The sequence below is a fragment of the Parasteatoda tepidariorum genome, chromosome 9 (assembly GCF_982258835.1).
Source record: "Parasteatoda tepidariorum strain Cologne lab strain chromosome 9, Ptep-v5.0, whole genome shotgun sequence".
Taxonomy (NCBI): Eukaryota; Metazoa; Arthropoda; class Arachnida; order Araneae; family Theridiidae; genus Parasteatoda; species Parasteatoda tepidariorum.
The window spans coordinates 7,576,382-7,594,302 of record NC_141763.1 but is presented as its reverse complement, the minus strand read 5'-3'; the positions used below and the strand labels follow the sequence as shown (position 1 = coordinate 7,594,302).

General features: G+C 33.3%; 1 long non-coding RNA gene across 1 annotated transcript in view; it reads right to left on the bottom strand.

Annotated features, from left to right (window-relative positions):
• Window positions 1–210: 210 nt before the first annotated feature.
• Window positions 211–17,921, bottom strand: part of LOC147803292 (uncharacterized) — a 33,112-nt gene continuing 15,401 nt past the window's right edge. Inside the window, exons 3-4 of the long non-coding RNA XR_015428846.1 lie at window positions 15,705–15,778; window positions 211–558 (exon numbers count right to left, since the gene is read on the bottom strand). This is a non-coding gene — a long non-coding RNA (uncharacterized LOC147803292). The remainder of the gene's footprint in view (window positions 559–15,704; window positions 15,779–17,921) is intronic.

Sequence of the window (17,921 nt, the reverse complement as noted above, 5' to 3'; positions counted from 1 at the left end):
ATTATTTAGTTTTTCCATCATGTCGGTTAGGAGAGATAAATGTGCGAGGGATCTCTTAGCTCTAAAAATATTGATTTTTTATTTCTTCAATTAAATGTAGAAATCTATCAAGTACTTTGCCTTTACTGAGCCAGAGTACTTCAGTATGCATTTGCATAGAATTTTAAGGGAAAATGGAATTACTTTATCGTTGGGCATAAGCAGCGAGCTCACCTAGATCGATCGACGGGCGCCATAGTGCCCGCGAGCATAGGGTTGGGGACCCCTGGCCTAGATATTGTCCGTGTGACCAATTGAAGTCCTATAGAAAATCTGTGACGCAAGTATACAAAATTTTGAAGTTACTTCTATATTTTGTGTAATGTTTATCGATAAATTCTTTTTCTTTAAATAGTTAGAGCCGTTTGTAATCGCTATATTTATTTTGAAGTACACTGTATATTTGAAGATCCTACAATTGCTGAAGCATAGTAAAATTCTTACCAGAGCTAGTGGTGTATCACAAAATACCAATGAAGTCAATGCCATGACTCCTTACGAAGACCAATACAAACTCTCCTGCAAAATGCAAAGAAAGAATAAGATTCCAAATGAAATTATCAACATTTCTAAAGAGACGCTATAAGTAGAAAGAATCACTGTTAGTTTATATAATGTCAATAAGAATTATTTATTTGATAGGGAAAAAAATATAATTAAATGAAGCACTTACACTCCCATACCTCTGATAACCAAAATTAGCACACTAAGAAAAACAAGTTTTAGTTAATTTATAGCATAAAATAAGAAGTATTAAAGATTTTTCTTCAATGGTTAGCCCGTAGTAATAAATCGTTCACCTAATAAAGTGCTCTTCTAAGCCTACCGACCAAAAAAGGTCAAATCTAACTTTTGAGTTAGAGAATTTTAATTTTGCCTTCAGACGTTAGGCTACTGAATAGATTTTTTAGCACACGTTAGTCCTGATAAATAGTGTTGACCCATCAAACTAAATAAAGCTAGAGTAAAATCAAGTTTTAATAACCGTTTGACTTAAAACCAATGCAATTTTTTAATATACGTAGCCCATGGTAGAAAATTTTCAATCCGAAATTTTCTCAAAACAATTTTTTAAAGAATCTATTGTGGTATTGTATTATAAAGAGCCTGGGTGCTAACTTTCGAACAAGAAAGCACAAATTTAAATTGTTCAACTAACCGTTAGCCCAGCAAGTATTTTCGTTAGTTAAAACACCGAAAGAAGTCTAAAACAATTTATAAATTATATAATGAAACAATGAAAGCTAATTTATGATCCAAAAGCCGCGATATTTCTTTTAAGAGTTCAAGTATTACATAAAAACGTTAGTACTATGTTAGCCCATCAAAATTGTTTGTACGAAATTACCAATTTCTAGGCCATTATATGAAATCCGTAGCCCAATAAAAAAATTTTTTTAGATCAAGGAGTTATGCCAAATAAATTTTTAGCTTACTTTTGATTTAGAAAAATTCATTTTTACTCCAAATAGGAGCGCATTGTGAGAAATTCTAGAGAATTTTCTGGTCAAAAAAGTCATGTCAAGTTTTAGTTAGTTTATGATTTAGAAACTGCAAGTTTGACTTTCGTTTTTATACTTTAACCCATAATAGGAAATTGCAGGCAGAATCAAAAAACATTTGTTAGAAAATCAATTTATCGAAAAATATGGCCTTTGTTTGTTAACTATAAACAAGCTTGAATTTTATCATAAAACGCTAGTTCATGCAGAAAATCACTAGCTCAGAAAATTTTTTGACAACATACCAAAAAAAAGTTTTGACTCAGAAAATTTAAAGTTCACTTTAGCTAGAATATTTAAATGTCGCTACCCAGGTAGCGAAAGGATATTATGTAACATTAGAAAGATGTAATAGAATACTAAATTTGCTAGAAAACGCTAGTCTCCTGAATGCTATCTTCTAATATTATATCTCATATTATATAATGTTAGATAGCGTCCAATCTAACATTCATCTATTTTATTACTTTTTTGTGAAAGGGCATCCCATATTATTAATAGATAAACACTTATTTAAGAAAGAAAAAAATTTAATATTATTTAATATCGTTTTTAGCCAATGTAATTTCATGACAGAAAACGCAAAAAAAGATTTGCGGAAGTGTTAGTTTTGTTAGCGAACGATTCAAAACTGGAAAAACTTTTTCAACTGTTGAGTTGTAACTTCTTTAAGATTGGAAATGATACTCTTGGCCACCGCGGCATTATTTATTATTTAGTTATTTTTAAAAGCTGTGAGTGGCATCAGTTGGTTTTTTGTTTTATAATTTTCATGGAACGTTTATGTTATGTGCTTGTCGTTAGTTATTACCTGTTTTATTTATAATAAATGTTTTGTCCTAGTTAATTCTTCGTACTTTATTTAATAATTTCAAACGCAATCTTAAGCATTTATAAACCATGCAATCTGGATAAGTTTTAGAACCGTTTGCAACATTTGGCGCCCAGAACACGGACACGACAAGTAAATTGAATTTGAACTAAAGATTGGCGTTATGGAACGAAGAATTTTAAGGTCAGTTTTTACAAAACAATATGATTCACTGATTAAATTATTAGATAGTGAAATTAAAGATAAAACAGATATTTCGGCAAGATTTCTATCATTTACGGAAAAGTTTAAAGTTCTAAGAGAAGCAGACGATAAAATTTATCATGATCTTTTAAAGAAAGAAAACGTTAATGATGCCGAAATTGAAGAAGAACTAATGAATTCAAATGAGTATTCTATTAAATTTCATAAGATTCAGGAATTAATTAAGTCTTTAGAGAAACCTGAAAGTAATTTGGATACTCATTTGTCTATCTACAATAAGCGACAAGTACGATTACCAAAAATTGAGCTGAAGAAATACGATGGCGATTTTAAGGGTTGGATTGGATTTTGGTCACAGTTTTCAAAAATTCATAATGATGATAATCTGGATAATGAGGATAAATTTGAGTATTTATTCCAATGCATGAAACCAAATTCTCCGGCCTATAAATTAGTCGAAAATTTTCCTTCCTCGAAAGAAAATTATGAAAAGGCGATTAACCTTTTAAAATCAAGATTCGGGAAGGATGAATTTTTAATTGAATATTACGTACGCGAAATTTTAAATTTAGTATTAAAGAAAGAAAGTGTAAAGTCTGTAGCTGAATTATATGATTCTTTAGAAGCCCAACTTAGAGCTCTGGATTCATTGGGCGTAACGAAAGAAAAATATGCAGCCATGCTGTTTCCTTTGGTAGAATCAGCTTTACCAGATATCACTTTTAAAACATGGGATCGCTATCGTGTTTCTAAAAATGTTTCAACGGCTGACCATTCCGATTGCTTAACGGAATTGCTTAACTTTTTAAAAGTTGAAGTCGAAAGTGAAGAGAGATTAAAATTAAGAAAGAACTCTCTTGAAAATGTTACTAAAAGTAGTTTTAGGATAAATAAACCTAGAGATATCCCAACAGCAACTACATTAGTATCAGCCCGAAATTCTCAATTTAAAGATCGGAGTTGTATTTTCTGCTCAAGAACAAGTCATAATTCACAGGATTGTGCTAGCGTTTTAGATTCATCTTTTGAAGAACGTAGTGCAATGTTAAAAAAGAAAGGGGCCTGCTTTAAATGTTTAAGAACGGGTCACCGCTCATCTACCTGTAGAGTTCTTGTGAAATGCGTAATATGCAAAAAGACGCATTACCCAATTATGTGTCCTAATTCTATTAATCATGATCTTACGAAGTTTGACCAAAAAGAACCGGAAATTGCAAATACCTTATCCACTTCATCTAATCGTTCGATTTCGTATTTACAAACTTTGATTGCACATGTTGTTATTGCTAACCAAAGGATTCCTGTGAGAGTATTATGTGATTCTGGCTCTCAAAAGAGTTACATTAAAAACTCATGTGCGAGAGATTGTAAATTGGTTACATGCGGGAAAATTGCGTTATCACAAGTTCTATTTGGTGGGAAGAAAACACCATTAATGACACATAATTTGTTCAAAGTTCAATTGTCAGCTCAAGATTCTGAATCTGATTTGGTACTTGAATTAATTGGCACTGATCAAATTTGTACTACTATACCAAAATTTAATGATGAGAAAATTTATAACTTGCTCAAGAATAAAAATATAGTACTTAGTGATTATTCAGTTGAAGACGCCAAAAGTATAGAAGACATTCAAATATTACTAGGAGCTGATGCTTGGACAAAAATTGTTACTCCTGATATGGTTTCGGTTGATAAGAATTTATTGGCAATCAGAACCACTCTAGGATGGACTCTAATTGGTAGCAAACAAGGTTCCAATTTCGAAACTTCTACCTTACTGACTTCCATGACATGCTCCTCTGAAATTTCTAAATTTTGGAAGTTAGAAACATTGGGTATTTTAGATCCTGTAGAAATAATTACTGAAGAAGAAAGAAATGAGAAGGTAACCAAGTTTTTTGAGCAAACTACCAGACGAAATAATACTGGTCGCTATGTTGTGCGTCTTCCTTTTGTTGACGATCATCTTCCTCTAGAATCCAATCGAGAAGCTGCTTTGAAAAGACTCGAATTTACATCAAGAAAATTAAAGAAACTTGGAAGATTTCAAGATTATGATGATGTAATAAATGAGTGGTTGAATGAAGGGATAATCGAGTTAGTGCCTACGCCAAACTGTTGGGGAAAAACTCATTACTTACCACATCGGGCAGTATTTAAGGATAGTAGCACGACCAAGACTAGGCCAGTGTTTGATGCTTCTAACAAAGATAAAAATGGACTTTCTTTAAATGGTTGCCTAGAAGTTGGACCGAATTTGTTAGACTTAATACCACTAGTTTTAACAAACTTCAGAAAGTTTCCTGTAGGACTAACTTCAGATATTGAGAAAGCATTCTTACAAATTGAACTTGACATCTCAGACAGAGATTTCCTTCGTTTTTTCTGGTGGAAAAATAATAATATAGTTGAATTTCGACACTGCAGAGTAGTTTTTGGGGTTTGTAGCTCTCCTTTTCTCCTTTCTGCCTGTTTGAAAGATTTGCTAAAGAACCCACCTGATCATTTGAGCCAGATCGCCGAAACACTCGAAGGAACATTTTACATGGATAATTGTCTCACAGGTGTATCTGAAGAACATGAAATTCAACATTATATTGACAATGTTAGGGAGTTGATGATTTCTGTCGGATTTAATCTTAGAGGCTGGAAAAGTAGCATAGATGTAGATGATTGTCCAGAAAATGTATTGGGTCTTCAATGGTACCGTCCATCAGATGAATTGGGATGTCGGGTAGAGAGTTGGAATGGAGCAACTACAAGACGAATGTTATTATCGAGTATCCAGAAAATTTTCGATCCAATCGGCTTGACTGCGCCAGCACTTCTTATCCCAAAATTTATTCTACAGAAAACCTGGAAACTAAAAACTGATTGGGATGAGGATTTACCTAAAGAAATTCTAGGGGAGTTTAATAAATGGACTAATGAAGTACATCATTTAAAGGACTGTCTTTTACCAAGAAGAATTATCATAAACTCGTCAAGCTCGTTACATACATTCTGTGATGCTAGCAAAACTGCTTATGGTGTTTGCATATTTCTACGTACAGAGGAAAAAGGAGAAGTTCTTTTGTATCTTATCTTGGCGAAATCCCGAGTAGCACCATTGAAAGAAATGACATTACCTAGACTTGAACTTATGGCTGCTGTACTCGGTGTAAGATTATATCAATTAGCATTGAAATCCTTAGACATAAAAGATTTGAACACATACTTTTGGTCTGATTCATCAGTTGTTTTATCTTGGATAAAAAGGCGAAATAATTGGTCTGTATTTGTCGAGAACAGAGTTAGAGAAATACAGGATTACAGCAAATCAGGTGTTTGGAAACATGTACCAGGAATTATAAACCCTGCTGATTTGTTGTCGAGAGGTTGTTTTCCCTTAAAGCTTCTAAAATCACAGTGGTGGACTGGTCCTGAATTTCTGAAAACATCTCCCGAGTTTTGGCCATCAGCTGACCCTGATTATGACATCGACGAAATTGATAGAGAAAGGAGGCGAACTGTTATTTTAGCCGAAAATACCAACATGGAAACAATACTTTCGGAATTGGGTAATAGATTTTCAAAATATTCCATGATTGTACGTACCATTGCTTGGATGTTGAGATTCCGACCTACTCATTTTAAAAGTCAAACTTATCAGAAAAACATATCCAATGAAGAGTTTGAAAAGGCTGAAAAAACATTATTTTATATAATACAGAAAGATGCCTTCGATGAAGAACAGCGAAAGAAAGATCTTAAAAACCTTCAAGTTTTTCTCGACGAGGATGGTATTTTAAGAATGAAGTCTAGAGTTCTGGATTCACAAAATTCACAAGAATATACCTTTCCAATAATTTTACCGTCAAAACATCTGATAGTGCTGCGTATGATCGAACAACTACACTTAGAGTACAAGCATGCTGGAACTCAGACCTTATTGATTATCCTCAGAGAGAGATTTTGGATTATTAGAGGTAGAAAAACCATACGATCTGTCGTACAACGATGCATAATTTGTCAGAGAAATGCCGTCAAGTCTTTTGAAGTACCTCTTCCACCGTTACCAGAAGACAGAACAAAAATGGTGAAAACCTTTCAAGTGACTGGTGTAGATTTAGCTGGTCCTATTTTTTTGAAAGGTAGAGTAAAATCTTGGATAGTGATTTTCACGTGCGCTATTTTTAGAGCCGTCCATCTTGAACTGATTACTTCCTTAAGCACCTATGCCTTTATGGAAGCGTTCCGTCGTTTTATTGCTCGAAGAGGTAGAATTGAAGTGGCCTACTCTGATAATGGTTCAAATTTCGTTGGTTTGAATAACGCTTTACAGCAATTGGATTGGGCTGAAATAGAAAATAAGAGTGCCTTACAGAAGATAAAATGGAAATTCAATCCTCCCACAGCATCATGGTGGGGTGGATTCTGGGAAAGGTTGATTAAGATTTTAAAGGATGTTCTTCGGAAAAATTTGGGTCATGCCTGCCTGGGATACGAAGAATTTTTAACTTTGCTTTGCGAATGCGAATCTTTGATGAACAACAGACCACTAACCTATGTTTCAGAAGATAGTGAAGACTTAGTAACATTAAGACCATCTATGTTTATCCAAAGCTTATCTTGTAATGGTGTTGGAGACTTGGATGAGATTCAGTCTGTAAGTTTGACTGAAAGATGGAAATATTTACAGCGTGTCAGAGAAACACTCAGAAAACGGTTTCAGAAAGAATACTTAGGCTTTCTTCGTAACACTCCTAGGGGACAGAGAGGAAATATCAAGATACATGACATAGTTCTCATTGGAAATGATAACAAAAAGAGAATAGACTGGATGCTAGGTCGAGTGATAGAAATGATACCAGGGAAGGACAACATCATCCGTCTGGTGAAATTAAAGACATCAACGGGAATTATTCATAGACCTATTCAGCGTCTCTTTCCACTGGAATTAAATTCTGAGAAGGATATATTTTCCTCTGCAGACTGCAATGAAAAGAATAGCCAAAGTTTTCAAGGAGAAGACAATAACACAGCCCGTATTCAATGTGGAAAAATATTACAAGGGTCATTCAAAAAAACACGTTTTGGAAGAGAAGTTCACCCTCCTGAAAAACTCAACTTATGAACTATTAATTTTTGGGTTGAACTTTAAAGTTAAATTTTAAAATTAAATGATATAGATTGCAAAATTCCTATTTTGCAAGGGGGGAGAATGTTGGAAATGATACTCTTGGCCACCGCGGCATTATTTATTATTTAGTTATTTTTAAAAGCTGTGAGTGGCATCAGTTGGTTTTTTGTTTTATAATTTTCATGGAACGTTTATGTTATGTGCTTGTCGTTAGTTATTACCTGTTTTATTTATAATAAATGTTTTGTCCTAGTTAATTCTTCGTACTTTATTTAATAATTTCAAACGCAATCTTAAGCATTTATAAACCATGCAATCTGGATAAGTTTTAGAACCGTTTGCAACAAATATCGCCATTTAATTTGTGGTCGACAGCAAGAATTAATCGCTTCAATTTCAAAGTTATTTATAATCTAGCAATTTTTTTGTAAATTTTAATATTTTGTGTAACTATCATTGAAATTTATAAAGTAATATCGTAAGTAATGCTTGTTGTTTTCATAAAAATCAACTAGAAAAGTAATATAAAGTACTTAAATACATGATGTGTTAGAGATGATGTTGTAGAAACATTCAGTGTACTTAATAATCTTGACCGCTTAAACATAACAGTTAAGAATTAATTTAATGATCATGTATCTAATATTTAATAAAGTCAGTAATTTTATGATAGTGTTCTTTATTGACAATGAGTAGTTTGCGCTTAGTAGTAGACTTTTCTGTCAAAATGCATTGTCCAACAATCTATCTATCTATATTATATAAAACGCTAATACGTACGTATGTATGTATATATGTATCAATAAAACCGATGATATTTCTTTTCTCGCGCTGGCAACAGTTTTCACTTTTAATTGATTGGATTCGGCGCGCAAGAGCACGTGGTGAGCAACCAGATAACAATAACCAGAGTGAGCATTATCAGGTTGTTCAATTCAGATTCATGCACTAAAAACATGACAATATTTAATTTAAACTCAATTAGGAATTAATTAATTAATTGAAGTGAAAATGCTTTAAAAGGCCGCTGTTGAATTGATATTTTTCTACTGGGAGCTACCTAAACGTCTAAAAAACGTTAAAGTGTTTGTATTGAATGCATTGAATTTTTTTTATATTTCGCGTTTATTTACGCATTGAATTTTCACGCTTTAAAATGCAGAATATTAGTGAAGCAATATTTGATAATTTATTTTGCTTATATGTTTCTTATTTAGCTAATGTCTTGATTTTTTCACCGTGTACAATCTAAATAGCTAATATACTTTTTTAAAAGCCAATAAGAACATTGGTAGAATTCATCTACATAAGTACAATACTATGTCTTTAATGATAAAATACTATGTCTTTGATGATAATATATTATGTCTTTGTGCTAGAACATTGTGTTCGTTGGTGAGCGAGCGCAGCGGGCCATGGTTCACGGCGTGAAGCACATAGGATTGCGTAGCAATTCTCGGGGGTTGGCGAGCGTTAGCGAGCAGGGGGCGGAGCCTCCTAGTCTATTATATATAATTCTCTTACGTGGCTCCCAAATTTTGGCTGTATTTCTTTACCGCCGGTGGCAACGTTTGCTTTGTTTTGAAAACACCAAAGCATTCTGCCTTTTAATGATGTGTTTCTGATCTAATATATATAATTCTCTTACGTGGCTCCCAAATTTTGGCTGAAGTACTTTGTACAACTAAATAAGATTATTTTCAAAGCAGTTAAATATTTACTTTATTTTCTTCATTCATAGAGAAACCAGTCGACAAAGAATTCTGTTAGGTTAAAAGTCATTTCGCTAAAAAGAAATAAAAATAAACAACTTAAAAAATAAAAATGCTGTTGCCAGCCATAGAATTTTTTGAAAGTTAAATAAATCAAAATGACATAGAAACGCAACTAGATCAAAATTATGATACCTGAGTGCTTGACGTAACAAATCCTTAAATTCTAAAAGTGTTGTATCGCCAAATGCCCAATTTAACAATTGTGTTCTTGAAGAAATTCTATAAAAAGTTTTAAATAAACAACCTACTTCTACAACTGCTTCTTGAAGAACTTGGCTCATTGATTAAAAATATTGTTTTAATTTTACAGTACTAACTTTACTTCTACTTACATTATCGCTATAACCCTCTTTCAATACATTTTACAACTTCATGCTAAATTTGAGGACTTTAAATTGTTTTGTGGTTGAATACTGACATTTAGAAATGTGTACATAAAAAAAATAATATTTAGAGGTTAAGAGTTGCCTCAGAGAAATTTGAATTGTTGACATTGAACTTAACAATGGAAACAATCGTTTTTGTGAAAAATTGAATTGTATTGTTGACATCAAAACTAAAAATATTGTGCTTCAACTTAACAATACTACCTTAATTTATACTTTAGAATTGCCTCGGAGAAATTTGAATTGTTAGCAATGACTTAAACATAAAGTTTTATTTTAACTGACAAATACTCTATTATAATTTTAACTTTTTCTATGACTATACTCATTTTCTTACTCTTTTCTTTGCTTTTTATACATTTTATTTTTTTGTGATAAAATAAAAAAACTTATAGTCGTTCTGCTTCTGAACACTGATAAAAACACAAAATGATGGGCTTCATCAACAATCAAAAATATCTACATTTATTTTACAAATTCCATATTATTAAGGTGGCGCCCTTCAGAGAATTAAAAATACAAAATTATCTTCATCAAAGCCGATGCTTTACATCCGGCGTTCAGTGGCAGACTACTATTTCATATTGTTTTACAACAAATGGCTTTAGCCCTCTGGTGGGAAAGACTTTAAAACAAAACTTACAGCAGTTACTTTTCTCAACAACTGAAATTTAGAATAGTGTGATTAAGAAAAATATGTGAGCTGTTTGCAATTTCAAATTAATATTGAAATGTACAGGTTTAGAATTTTCTACAGTGAAAAGTTTTCGGAACTTCAGTATTCAAAAAAGTATACAAAAACTAGACGTTAAGAACGTATCCAATGAGCGAGCAAAGCGAGCATTGGATTGCGAAGCAATCCGAAATGAACTGTGAAAGCAGTTCCGGGGGTTGGTGAGCGGCAGCGAGCAGGGGGCGAAGCCTCCTAGTATTATATAAAACGCTAATGCGTACGTATGTATGTATGTATCAATAAAACCGATGATATTTCTTTTCTCGCGCTGGCAACAGTTTTCATTTTTAATTGATTGGATTCGGCGCGCAAGAGCACGTAGTGAGCAACCGGATAACAATAACCAGAGTGAGCATTATCAGGTTGTTCAATTCAGATTCATGCACTAAAAACATGACAATATTTAATTTAAACTCAATTGGGTATAATATGAAAAAAACACAACTACTTCGATTTAGTAGGAACAACATATGACGCAATGCTAAACGAATGGAATTTAGTTGTTGTTTATTTAGTTATTGCTATAAGTAGTTGTTGTTATTTGTTTCAGTTGTTGTTGTTTATTTAGTTTCAATAACTTTTCTTTATAATATAATAAAATCTGGCGAGCAGCTATTTAAACGATCGAACACTTCGTTTGTTTATTTGTGGCTTGAAGTTAGGCTCGCAGAAAATGCCGTTCATGGGTTAAATTTAGTAGGAACAACTCAACCTGTGACGTAGGCTATATTATACCCAATTAGAAATTAATTAATTAATTGAAGTGAGAATGCTTTAAAAGACCGCTGTTGAATTGATATTTTTCTACTGGGAGCTACCTAAACGTCTAAAAAACGTTTAAGTGTTTGTATTGACTGCATTGAATTTTTTTATATTTCGCGTTTATTTATGCATTGAATTTTCACGCTTTAAAATGCAGAATATTAGTGAAGCAATATTTGATAATTTATTTTGCTAATATGTTTCTTATTTAGCTAATGTCTTGATTTTTTCACCATGTACAATCTAAATAGCTAATATCCCTTTTTAAAAGCCAATAAGAACATTGGTAGAATTCATCTACATAAGTACAATACTATGTCTTTGATGATAAAATACTATGTCTTTGATGATCATATATTATGTCTTTGTGCTAGAACATTGTGTTCATTGGCGAGCGAGGGCAGCGAGCCATGGTTCACGGCGTGAATCACATAGGATTGCGTAGCAATTCTCGGGGGTTGGCGAGCGTTAGCGAGCAGGGGGCGGAGTCTCCTAGTTATATATATTAAGGTAAAAAAGACTTCTTAAAATAATTTAGGGAATAAGTCCATACAAGGATCTGTGCTGCCACTATCACCAATGTGCCAAATGAATTTCAAACTACCAAATTTAGGATAACAAAATAAGAATCAGAAAAAAAATACGACTTAGAAATATACTACAAAGATACAATAATAAATTCTTAAATAATTGCAGTCAATAAATATTATGTGACTTAGGAATTTTTAAGGCGACAAACCTGAAATGAAGTATCTGTTTACAGTCGATGGTAAAGCATTTGTGAGTTATTTAGCCAATATCTTTGAAAAACCGAATATATTAAATAAGAAACTTCAAGAAACCAATAAAACTCTTGCAAATAATTATTGTAGTTAGTTGCTTGTAAAAACAATGTTTACTTGGTTATTCGCAGCTGGCAAAATTTCTCTGCAACAATGAATATAGAAAAGAAAAAAAAATATTTTCCGTAAACAAATATACCATGATAAAATAATTATTAATTAATTGGCTAATTTTCAGTTAAAACCATTACATTTTAGAATGTTTGAAACTTTATTCATAAGACGAACGCTATTGTTACTTTACTTAAATTTCCTGCTTAAGTTTTCGTTAATCCAAATACCAAAATAAGTTAAATACAGAACAAATGTCTGCTCATTTATGGTCAAGAAAACAGCTTGAAATTTGAAGAAGTTTGAAATTTGCCTTCAAACGTTAATCATGGTAAGAAAACGTAAGCACTACGTTAGTGGAATAAACTTTTGTTAACCTTACCGTTTAAACCTTTTAACGATATTCTGATCTAATTACAAATTTGAATTTCGCATCTAAACACTAGTCCACTGAAGGAATTTGTTAGCCCAACAAACAATTTCGGCTCTACAATCATCAATTAAAAGAAACGGCCAAAACTAACTTTCGTCAAACCTTAAATTTAATTTAGACCACTAATTCATTAAAGTCATTGCCGAAACAAGTTTTAATAAACTTTTCCTTCTAAACCACTATAAAATAGATACAACGCAAAAGTAAATTAAGTTGTTGGCATACCAACTAAAAATAAGTAACATGCAAAACAATGTTTAGGTTACTTTTGACCTAGAAAGTGTAATGTTTCATTTTAATGATAGTGCTCTGTAAGAAACCATAATTCCGCGTTGGTTTGATAAAATTTATAGTCTGGAGTTCTTTTTATCTTTCAGATTTTACACATTCTTGTTTGCCAAGGCATTTGAATAGTTATAGACGAAGACTGTTCTGAATTTTTCTTTGCCTTTCAAGTTCACGGAATTTTTAATTTTATTTTATATCCGTCGTTGAACAGTCGACCCAATTGTTTGTGACTACTATTGTTCAACGCCGTAGCCTTGTAATTTCATAGACGAAGGTTGACGTTGTCGATATCTACTCTCCCCACTTTGGTAAACCTCGGACGTGATGTGAACACGCCTACCATGACAGAAACTCCCACTTCGATTTTAACACGCCTACTTCGATAGATTAAACAGTCGACTTGCTATTTGTGACTGCGACCGTATCCACCTCCTTGAGTTGTTGCTACTCAGTCTGTATCACACGCAACGTCGGCCTGCAAACACTCGACTGCTAATGGCAACACAGGAGCAGCCACGACCGTGAACTTAATACAGCTCTCACGATCAACAAAAAGTACGGTGATTTTAATACAGCTATTAAGACAACAATGAATCAACTAGTGGTATACGTTCATCGAATTCTATCACAGATATAATTCTGGTGGGTGAGTACGGTAGTGTATCACTACAGAAATATAATTCCAATTCATTAATGTATAAGACATATTGACTCGATTCTATTTTGGGGTGACTTTTCCTAGACGAAGGTTGACGATATCTACTCTCCCCACGTTATGCTTATATTACTTTTAAGTGCGTGATTGTCTTTATTTAATCTCTTATTCATTTAATGCATCCTATGCCTCAAGTTATACTGGGCAATTTAAAATGAATATAGCGATTACAAAAAGCTATAACTATTTAATAAAAAATAATTTATCGCTAAGATTAACATAGAATGTAGATGGAACATCAAAATTTCTTGATGTAAGGAGCAGTGAAGCGGAATCCTAAGCATGCGCGAGTTTATTAGTGAGAATGACCAGTCCCGTGCAGAAGGCATGCTGCGTGTTAGAATTTAAAAGTTTTCCTTCTGTTATCACAGTGCAGAGAAGATTTCGTCATCGTTATAAAATAGGAACAACATACGCAGATGGCATAGGATGTTTTATTTTATATTATAACTGTCGTTGAACAGCCGACCCAATTTTTGGGTTTACGACTACTGATGTTCAACTCCGTAGCCTTGTAATTTTGAACCCAATCCCGAAGGCAAGGAAACTCCTGGATCAAGTATTGGCAAAAGTTTGCCTTCGTGGAGGACATTTCGATGGAACTAACCCGCATTTGCGTTACATGGAGAGGAAGACAACTAGAACCTCCCACGGTTACCCTAACGACAAATGGACACTAACCCATGATCCGCCTACCACTGAGGATATTTCACGTCAGCATTGGGGCTGGTGCATGCCGGATGCGGAATTCGTAAACCGTTACAAATTGACGATCTTTGTAGTTTTATAGCTAAATGCTCTAAATGAATTTTAAAATTCCCAAAAGTATGTAGCGTTACTTTTTCCTTACTGAGATGTTCCATTAATTGTATTAAATGATACAATGAATATATTACATCTATTTTTAATACTCATATCAAATGTTACAAAAATGATCAACGACAAGAAAAGATCATCGCTATGATTCGAACCCGGTTCACCTTATTGGACAGCCGAGCGCTCTATAACCTGAGCCACAGCGGCTGGCATAGGATGTTTGAAGAAACGGGATGTTTGTAAAATAAAAAAAGCAGTGGTTAATGTTGAAAAAAATTCTCCGCAAGCAAGAACGAAACCCGCGAAAATCGGCGCTCGAAAGCAGTTACAAAACAACGGTGTGGCGCGTTTTTAGACAGAGCCTGCAAACGAAACCGTACTGGATTCAACTGCTACAGCAATTGAAGTAGGAAAACTACGGCAAACGTATGAAGGATTATGATGAAAGCATGGAGAACGAAACAATGGCTGATCGTTTCATTTTTAGAGATGAAGAAACCTTCCACATAAGTTGGATGGTTAACCGGCAGCAACAGTCAAATATGGGGTACGAAGAGGCCTTCCACTGTAATTGAACATGACTCAGCTGAAGGTAAGATGTTCTGCACGATCTCATCACGCAAATTGTACCTTCCTTTTTCTTCTGTGAGCGAAGTGTTACGTTATCTTAGCATGCTTAAGGTATGGTGCCACAGCTAGATGGTGATTCTACGGATTACATCTTTCAGTAAGATGGAGCACCCTCACACTGGGGTACGATGGTTCGCACACTTTTAAATCAACATCTTCTAAACCTTTGAATCGTTCAAGGAGGAGATGGCGACGATGTCTTCTACTCTTGGCCACCGAGATCTCCGGACTTGATACCCTGCGATTTCCATCTATGTGGTCCCATGTATGTGCTCCCCATGCCCAGAAACAATTGAAGAACTCAAATAACGCGCGATTGCGTCGGCGACTGAACAAATGCGTCAGAATATATGACGTGAAATGGACTACTGCCTAGACATGGTCCGTGTGCCAATTGAAGTCACATAGAAAATCTGTCACGCATTTATACAAAATTTTGAAGTTCCTTCTACATTCTGCGTAAATCCTTTTTCAATTAATAGTTATAGCCGGTTGTAATCGTTATATTCATTTTGAATTACCCTGCATATTTGAAAACCCTAAAATTGCTGAAGCATAATGAAATTCTTACCAGAACTAGTGGTGTATCACAAAATACCGAAGAAGTCAATCCTATGAATCTTCACGAAGTTCAATACAACAGATCTGCAAAATGAAGAAAGAATAAGATTCCAAATGAAATTATAAACATTTCTAAAGAGACATATAAATAGATATAGACATTGTATAAATTAGCAGTGATTCTAAGTATTATTTATTTTATAGGAAAAAAAAAGTGATTAAATGAAGCACTTACACTCCCATACCTCTGAAAGCCAAAATTAGCCCACTAAGAAAAAGAAGTTTTAGTTAATTTATAACATAAAATAAGAATTATTAAAATTTTCTTTTCGATGGTTAGCAGTTAGTAATAAATCGTTAACCTAATAAATATTTTTGTTAGCCTATCGACCAAAAAAGGTCAGATCTAACTGTTGAGTTAGAGTGTTTAAATTTTACCTTCAGAAGTTAGTTTACTGAATAATTTTTAGCACACGTTAGTCCTAATAAATAGTATTGACCCATCAAACTAAATAAAACTAGAGCAAAATCAAGTTTTAATAACAGTTTGACTTAAAAGCAATGCATTGTTTCGCATACGTAGTCCAGTCTATAGTAGGAAATTTTCAGTTGGAAATTTTTTTCATAGTAGAAAATTTTTACTTGGTTATTCGCATCTGACAAAATTTCTCTGCAACAATGATAAAGATAAAAATAATTTTCTGTAAACAAATATGCCATGATAAAATAATTATTAATTAATCGGCTTATTTTCAGTTAAAACCATTACATTTTAGAATGTTTGAAATTTTATTCACAAGACGAATACTATTGTTTCTTAATTTAAATTTCCTGTTTTATTGTGAAATAACGAGTTAAAGATCTTTCTTTTCTTGAATACAGACTGATTTGCATGTTTTTGATGCATCTTATTTATATTAATCTGTAAATAATAGAATATGATTAAAAAATAAGCAATAATATGGTCTATTCCAAGTGTGTTAAAGTTGAATGAAAACGAGTTGCAATTTTTATTCAGGAAGTTTGAAAGAAAGTATGAACATTTCCTATTGGCTCTATGAGCTTATACAATGTAACAAAATATTTAGATAGTTAAGCGCCATGCTGTATCTTTAAAAATTTTAAAAAAGCATTGAACTTGAGATTTTTGTTTCAGTATATGCTCGAATGTTCACTTCAAATAAAAAGGGCTTAAATATTTTGTACTATAATTTTGTTTTAAAGAGAAAGAATAAAATTTTTACTTGACAGTGGTTAAATTAAACGCTTTTAGCTAATCACCTTCCTTCTGTTACGTTTTTCGATTCTTGTGTGGTGATACCGTGATTTTTTGGCGCAATATATACGGAAATCTACCCTTTGAATTTAATTATAAAAGATATCACAATTTCTTAAAAATATTTTCGAACTAAATAATCAAAATTTTAAAAAATATTCAATTCTTAATAGTTTTAAATGTAGTGTTTTCAATGTAAAGTTTTACTTTTTATTTTCTAGTAAAATGTTAGCTTCGTCTGCTAGATTTACAAACTAATCTGCCAGAAAAGAATAATTCAATTTTGAGATGTGCTGCTGGACACTGCAGATGGAAAATAACACTCTGGTAGAAAATTGGGGGTGGTTAGTTTGATCCTGACAGAAAACGAAGCTACTGGTGTGTACGAGGGTTGCTATTTATATTTCTGGCCAAATAAGGAAAAAACAAATATGTAGGATCGAAATTGGTTTTATTGCTTTTCAAAATTATCTCCATGATGATCAATACAATTTTGCATGCGTTTGAACCAATTTTCAAAGCACTTTTTCCAGTCCGATTGGGGTAACTCCAAAACATGCGTTTTGAATGCATAAACCGCTTCTTCGGGGGTCGAAAATCGTTGTCCACGTAATTTATTTTTGATGTGTGGGAATAAGAAGAAGTCATTGGGTGCAAAATCAGGGCTGTACGGCGGATGACCCATCAGTTCGATCTTTCGCTCCGTCAGAAATGCCTTTGCTTGAGTCGATGTGTGAGAGCTCGCATTGTCATGATGAAGAATGATTCGCCTGTTCTTCTGCTTTTTTCAAATTTCTCCGATGACTTCTGGCAAACAAATGGTGGTGTACAATTCAGAATTGACAGTCCTGCGTTGCTCTAACGCCACTGTTACCACATGACCGTTAATGCCGAAGAAACAGGCAATCATTTGTTTCGATGTGCTTCTTCCTCGAACAACTTTCGTTGGTT